The sequence below is a fragment of the Kogia breviceps genome, chromosome X (genome assembly GCF_026419965.1).
Source record: "Kogia breviceps isolate mKogBre1 chromosome X, mKogBre1 haplotype 1, whole genome shotgun sequence".
Lineage (NCBI taxonomy): Eukaryota > Metazoa > Chordata > Mammalia > Artiodactyla > Physeteridae > Kogia > Kogia breviceps.
The window spans coordinates 95,697,791-95,704,712 of NC_081330.1; the positions used below are offsets into that span (position 1 = coordinate 95,697,791).

The window sequence follows — 6,922 nt, forward strand, 5'->3', positions numbered from 1 at the left end:
GAAATTTAACATTGACCCAACTTTATTATCTAATATATAATCCATATTCAAAATTCACCAGTCCTCTAAATAATGTTATTTGTAGCTGTTTTTTTCCCTTTGATCCAGAATGGAATCAAGGATCACACATTGCATTTAGTTGTTATGCTTCTTGAGCATCTTTTAATTTGGAACCATTTCTGAGCCTTTTGTTTTGCTTTGGTCTTTCCTGGCCACTGACATTTTTGAAGAGTTCAGGCCAGTTTTGCAGAAAATCTTTCCATTTGGAAGTGTTTGTTCCTTCAGGATTAGATTCAGGTGAACTATTTTTGACAAGAATAGTACCAGATTGCATCATTCATTGGGGACATATGATGTCTGTTTGTCCCATTAATGATGATGATAAATTTGACCACCAGGTTAAGGTGGCATTAGCTAGGTTTCTACATTGTAAAGGTGACTTTTCCTCTTTGTAATTAATAAAGAATATGTAGGGTGGTACTTTGAGTTTCTGGGAATATCTTTGGAATAGGACTTTGAAGGATGAATAGGAGTTTTCCAGGCAGATAAGAAGAGGGGAGCATTCTACACAGGAAGGGAAGTATGTGCAAAGGCACAAGGGTATGAAATGGTGTCAGGAGGGCAGAGAACAACAGTTCAGAATTACTAGAGCAGACAGAGTGACGCAGAAGTGATAGGTGGAATGGCTATAGGAGCGGCAACAGAGATCACAGAGGACCTTGCAACAGGAACTTGGGCTTCATCCCATAGGCCATGGTGGCACACTGGAGTATTTTATGCAGAGAAATGGCAAAACAATGAATTTTTAGGAAGCTCACTTACAGCTATGTGGGTGGATTTGTGGAGCAGAAGGTGCAGTGGTGAGAAAGGCAACACTTGAGAGAGTGAGAGCTATTGCAATAGTCTAGGTGAGCAATGGTACACCCATTGCAGACTCTTTTCTGCCATGGAAGCTGGATCAAATCCAAATATAGTTCACCTCCTCAAGTGTACACATAGGCCAGGCTACATAAGAGAATGGAATATCAAACTTCCTGTGGGTCAGTGTCTGGAGAGCTTGGTATTTTGGGGGGCAGGCAGTGAAGACAAGAGGCAGAGAATGTAGGTAATATGTTCACATTGAAGGGTGGTGGTGGTGAGAAAACCTAAAAGAGTATGGGATGAGGGCACAGGAGATCTAGTAGCTAAAAGGAGTTGCATGTTATATTGTCTGATGGACAGATAGGATAGGTAGTCCCCAGCAGTAGGCTCTAAGGCAGAGGTGGGAGTTGGCTTCCCTGAGTAGTGAGAGTTGTATGTTAATTCCATTTCCCATTCTCAACTGCGGCTGAGTCAGTTACACCACTGTATACAGCTAGCAGCAAGTCAGCTTCCTAGGACTCATTGCTGGGCTCAGTTTGGTCCTTAGTTTCTGGATGGTGAAGGGAGACAGATGGATATGAATGTGGAACTCTTTAAATAACACTCTCCAGTCCAGAATACAGATATTATGAGAAAATGATTGTGACTTATTTGTTAGGTGAAAAAAACTAGTTCATAAAAAAGTAGTACCTTTTTTGTAAAGGTTAAATATATACATATGTATATTTACCATATATATGTGTGTGTATATATATATATATATATATATCTCACATGATATTAAATACATATTAGTGAATCCTGTTTGTGAAATATTAGGTATCAAAAGCTGCCCTAGGTATATATAGAGTAAGAATTTCACAAATGTCAGATATTATTTGATATTATATTTGAGTGGTGGGATTAAAGGGAATTATTCTTTTCTTTTTGTGCTTGTCTATATTTTCAAATTTTCTAAAATAATTTGTGTTATTTTTATAATTAGAAAAAAATGAATCAAAATGTATTTAGACCTCATCAACAGATACCTGTTTTTTGGCCTAGAAAATTAGCAAAGGTGAAAAACTGATAATACTTCATGGTGACAGAATTCAGAGAAATGAGCACTCTCCTACATCACTGGCGTCCGAGATGGGGAGTAGCAACACTTGCCAAACCACATGGTGATTAGGATGTAGAGCAAAGAAAACTCTCACAGTACTGGTAGCAGGGTAAGGTGGTGCCACCAATTTGGAGACCAATCCAGTAAAACTGAAGATGCTCGTAGCCTATGCCCCAGCAATTCCAGCCCAGGTAGAAACTCTTGCTCAGTAAACGCAAGATGATATTTACAAGAATAATTATTGCAATGTTGTTTATAACAGTGAAAAAATGGAGACAATATAAATGTCTACCAAGAAGGAAATGAAAATTTGACTACATAGTAATATACTGAATACCATAGAAACAGCTATGAAAACAAATGAACTACAGCTACATGTGTAAACCTGGATAAACCTCAAAAGTATAATGTTATTCCAAAAGAGCGAGTTGCAGGAGAAAATTTGCAGCAAGAAGTTTAAAAGCAAGTGGAACAGTACCATACATTGTTTACGCTTGCATATACCTATAAATGCATATATACATATATATATGCATACATATGTAAGTTAAAAACCCACATGTGACTGAGAAACACCAAATTGAGGATAGTGATTCCTCCAGGGAAAGAATTGGATCTGGGTGCGTGAGATAGGGTGTTTCAATATGTCTTAATATTTTATTTTGCTAAGAAGATAGATCTGAAGCAAACACGACAAAACATTAAGGTCTGACGAACTGGATGTTGGGTACCCAGGTATTTATTATCATATTCAGCAGACTTTAGGACTGCTTGAAGTATTTCATAATAAAAACGAATGGGGAAAAATGCACGTGTGCTTTGAACTAGCAATTTCCCTACTGGTAATTTATTTATTTATTCTAAGGAAATCCTCACAAATGTGTGCAGAGATTTACCTACCCATATGTCAGTATTGTAAGTGTTGTTTACAATATAAAAAACTGGAGAAAACCTAATCTAGGAATAAGGGCTTGTGTAACTAGACTATGAAATCCTGGTAAGGTAAAATATAATGCAGCTCTTAAAATGACTACCTAGAAGAATATTTATTCTCGTGGAGATATTTCATACTATTTCATTAATAGAAAATACTATAAAGTAGCTTGATCTCAATAAAACTAAGTAATATTTTTTTACCTATATATGTGGATTCATACATAGAGAAAAGCAAAGAAGAATATACACAAAAATGTCCACAATCATTATCTCTGAGCAGTGTTATTGCAGGTGCTTTTTGTTTTCTGGATGGACCAACCATGTATATAATAGATATGTAATAGTTTTATAGTTTGAAAAATTATATATTTTAAAAAGAGAATAATAAAATGGTTTTGGTGAGAGATAACATGGAATGGGACAAAAAAGCAGCCGCTGCAGGATGAAGAAGAGACAAAATCAAGAGTGATTTAGAAGGTATAATTGACAAGATTTTCTAACAGATTAAGAAGGGAGGGGGGAGGGAGGAACATCACGATGACTTGGTGCTTTCTGACTTGGACGACTGCGCAGCCAAAGAGATCGTTCCCTGAAGTAGGAAATGCATGAGGCGGATTAGATTCTGCCTGAAAGATAAACAGGAGTACAGTTTGGAGCAGGATGAGATTGACAGGCCCGAAGACTAGCATTCACAGTGTGGGGCTCCTATCCTGCATCCATTCCTTCCTGTCTTCTCCTCAAGCAGAGCCGTAATGTTCAGGTACTTGCCCCTCTCTACACAACCATATGCTTCAAGGGAAACTTCTCCCATTCCCAGTTTCTAGAGTGGCAAGGTGAGCATTCTGATCATTCTAAGCCAGTTGTGCAAATCTATTCCTCTTGTCGATGACTGGGTTAGGGATGGGCAACTTACCAAACTCTGGCAAATGATATGCTAGTGCAACCGTGCACTTCAGTTTGGGACTTGAACCCACAGGCCAGGACTCAAACCCAGCCAAAACCCAGATTGGGACTTGAACCCATGGTCTTTTAATTAGAATCACTAACCTGGCATCTGGACTTTCAGAGGTCAGATTCTTTATATCTCAGCACAGAAGGAATTCAGGGAGAGGCAAGAAGTAGACTTATTAATATAGGACACTTGTAAGGGATACAAACAGGCTGACAAGGTGCTCTGCTCTAAGAATTAAGTGGGCTACATTTTTATAGTTAAAGGAAAGTGGGGCGGGGGTGGGGGAAGACTGCCTTCTTCCTCATTCTTTGAGTAGATATCAGGCTTGCATCACTAGCTCCTCCTTCACATTAGGCAGGAGAGTGTTTGACCCTATAAGGTCAAACTAGAACTGTCATGGCGCTTATTCAAATCAGCAGAAGGGTGGTAACATATACTAAAATATTTAAAATAATCTCAGGTTTCAGTATAATGAGGTTCTCCTACTTTGGAATGTCACCTTTCCCTTATATTCCTGTTCTTGGTTCTAAGGATCCTTATCTTGCTGGACTTGACCAGCAGGATGCAGACCTTATTTTTTCACTTAATGGCCTGGGGTGTATCTCATGCTTTTATTAATGGCTTTATAGTTAAGCAAGCCATGCTTCGTTCCATGATGTTCTGATAGCTGTCTTGAGTGATCATTAACTTACAGTGGTCTCCCAAAGTTCCCTAAATTTCCCTCTCCATCTACAATCCCCCAGTGGGATTTCTAAAACTACCTGTGTAACGATCCTACTCTATCCCTATGATTAGTGGAAACCTACTGGAAAGGTTTCCTGGCTCCTAAAGAAGAGCCAATAGTATTAGAGACAGCTTTTCTTCCTCAAGATAAGTCATTTCTGGGTGTCATACCCAGATCTCAGCAACCATCTTGCAGCCAGGTGGTGAAGCAGCCTGAGGGCAAAGCCAACATCCTGAAGATGCATTTTGAGTCAGAATTTTCTGCCACTCACAGCATTCATCTAAAGTAATATAGATAATCCTGTGGAGGTGTCCATGAGTAGAACAAAGGCTTTTGAGAGGGAAACTTGCCTGAGGTTCTCAGTAGCAGAGTCTGGATCCTATTGAAAACCTCAAGCAAGTTATTTGGTTGATTTAAATTGTCTTGAATTGTAAATACTGTATAAAATATTATATGTGTTATGTTTCATTTATATAAATCCAGGCTTATTTTATTTTAAATCTAATAGTGTAGAAGTTTATAGAGTGAAAAGCGAAATTCTCCCTTTCATTCACTCACCAAACCTATTCCTTTACTCAGAGGTAATTGCTGAGAATAATATTGTTACTGAACGCAAGTTCATGTGCTTGACACACAGTGAGGGCAAATAAACCTAAACATGGGATTTTGGAGCAAAGAAAGGCATTAAGACTTGATAAACTGGAATGGATTATGTTGCAGACTTGATTCTAGCCTGCTGGCTGTTACTGAACACAAGTTTGTGTGCCCAACACACAGTGAGGCCGAACGAACCAAAACATTAGAGTCTGGAGCAGAGAATGGTTTATTGCAGGGCCAAGCAAGGAGAATGGGTGGCTCATCCTCAAGAACCTCAAACTCCCTGATGGTTTGAGGGTAGGTTTTTATAGGCAAAATTTGTGGGTGAGGGCTGCAGGGTGTGTGACTTTCTTCTGATTGGTGGGTGGTGAGGTAACAGGGTGGTGCTCAACCTGAAGTTACCATCCTCCACCTGATTGGGGGCCTTAGTTCCTGCAGAAGAACTCGAAGATATTGTTATATATATTCCTTGAGCAGGAACCAGGACCCAGCTTTCATTGCTGCACTATTGTTCTTGACTGCTCCTCCTTTGTTTCTGCATTCCCTCACTTCTCTGATTAGCAACTGTTTGAATCTGCCCTTTGGAACTCAGGGAAAGTCATGGAGGCTGAATGAGAAGCCTATTTCCTACAAACAAGAAATGGAGTACCCAGGAGGTCCCCACAGGGTCCTGCTCAGTTTTCATACAATGAGTTTCCTTTCTCATCTTTTACTGGGCATTTACACACACACACACACACACACACACACACACACACACACACACACACACATTTTTACAAAGTTAGAGGGACTACTCAAGACAGTCTAAGGTAAAACAAAGGCCTTGAGTCACACCTGAAATTGCTCTGGTTATGCAATTAAAGAAAGATAAGGCAGTCATCTTCCAGAAGAGGGGAAATAATATGTCAGTGGGCCTGTGGGAATGCTGGGCAAGAAATACAGACATATGGATTGAGATGGTGTGTTCAGAGAAAATAAAAAATACTTCAAGTCAGAAGTCTTGCCATTAGATTTCAATTTTCAGGCATTGATTTCTGAGAAAGATACTTCTCATGTGAGCAATTCAAGACAGCATGCTCCAGAATGAGTTGTTTTGGAGCATCCTCCAGGATTCTTCAGGATGAGTTGTAGTAGCAGATTTATTTGTTTAAGGATGAGTAGTATAGGAGTAATGCTGGGGAAATTAAGGAGTATCTTATTTATATAATTATACTACACATATTAGTCCGCAAATTTTTTCTTTTTTAAAAAAAAATATTTATTTATTTGGCTGTGTCAGGTCTTTAGTTGTGGCATGCAGGATCTTTAGTTGCAGCATGTGAACTCTTAGTTGCGGCATGTGGGATCTAGTTCCCTGACCAGGGATTGAACCCAGGCCCCCTGCATTAGGAGTGCAGAGTCTTAGCCACTGGACCACCAGGGAAGTCCCAGTACACAAATTTTTTCACTTGACAATATATCTTGGATATCTTTTTTTTGTTGACCTTATTCTTTTGTTGACTGAAAAAAAAAAACCAAAAAACCACAACCTAAAAGTTGAAAATTATGTTGTATTCAGCGGATTTCTGAGGACTTCAAGCATGGGAGACAGCCTCTCAGATAGCTCTAAAGGACTGCTTCCAAAGAGGTAAGGGAGGAGCCAGGATATACAGGAGTTTTATAACAAAAATCAGGTAGTTGGGATATCAAAAGATTACTGTTAATTGAAGAAAACCAGACATCTCAAGTTAATGAATTTAGTGCTTTT

General features: G+C 39.0%; 1 non-coding gene across 1 annotated transcript; it reads right to left on the minus strand.

The window, feature by feature from the left end:
- Positions 1-6,525: 6,525 nt before the first annotated feature.
- On the minus strand, positions 6,526-6,598 carry TRNAR-CCU (transfer RNA arginine (anticodon CCU)). The gene has a single exon. It is a non-coding gene; the product is annotated as a tRNA-Arg (tRNA).
- Between the last annotated feature and the right edge of the window lie 324 nt (positions 6,599-6,922).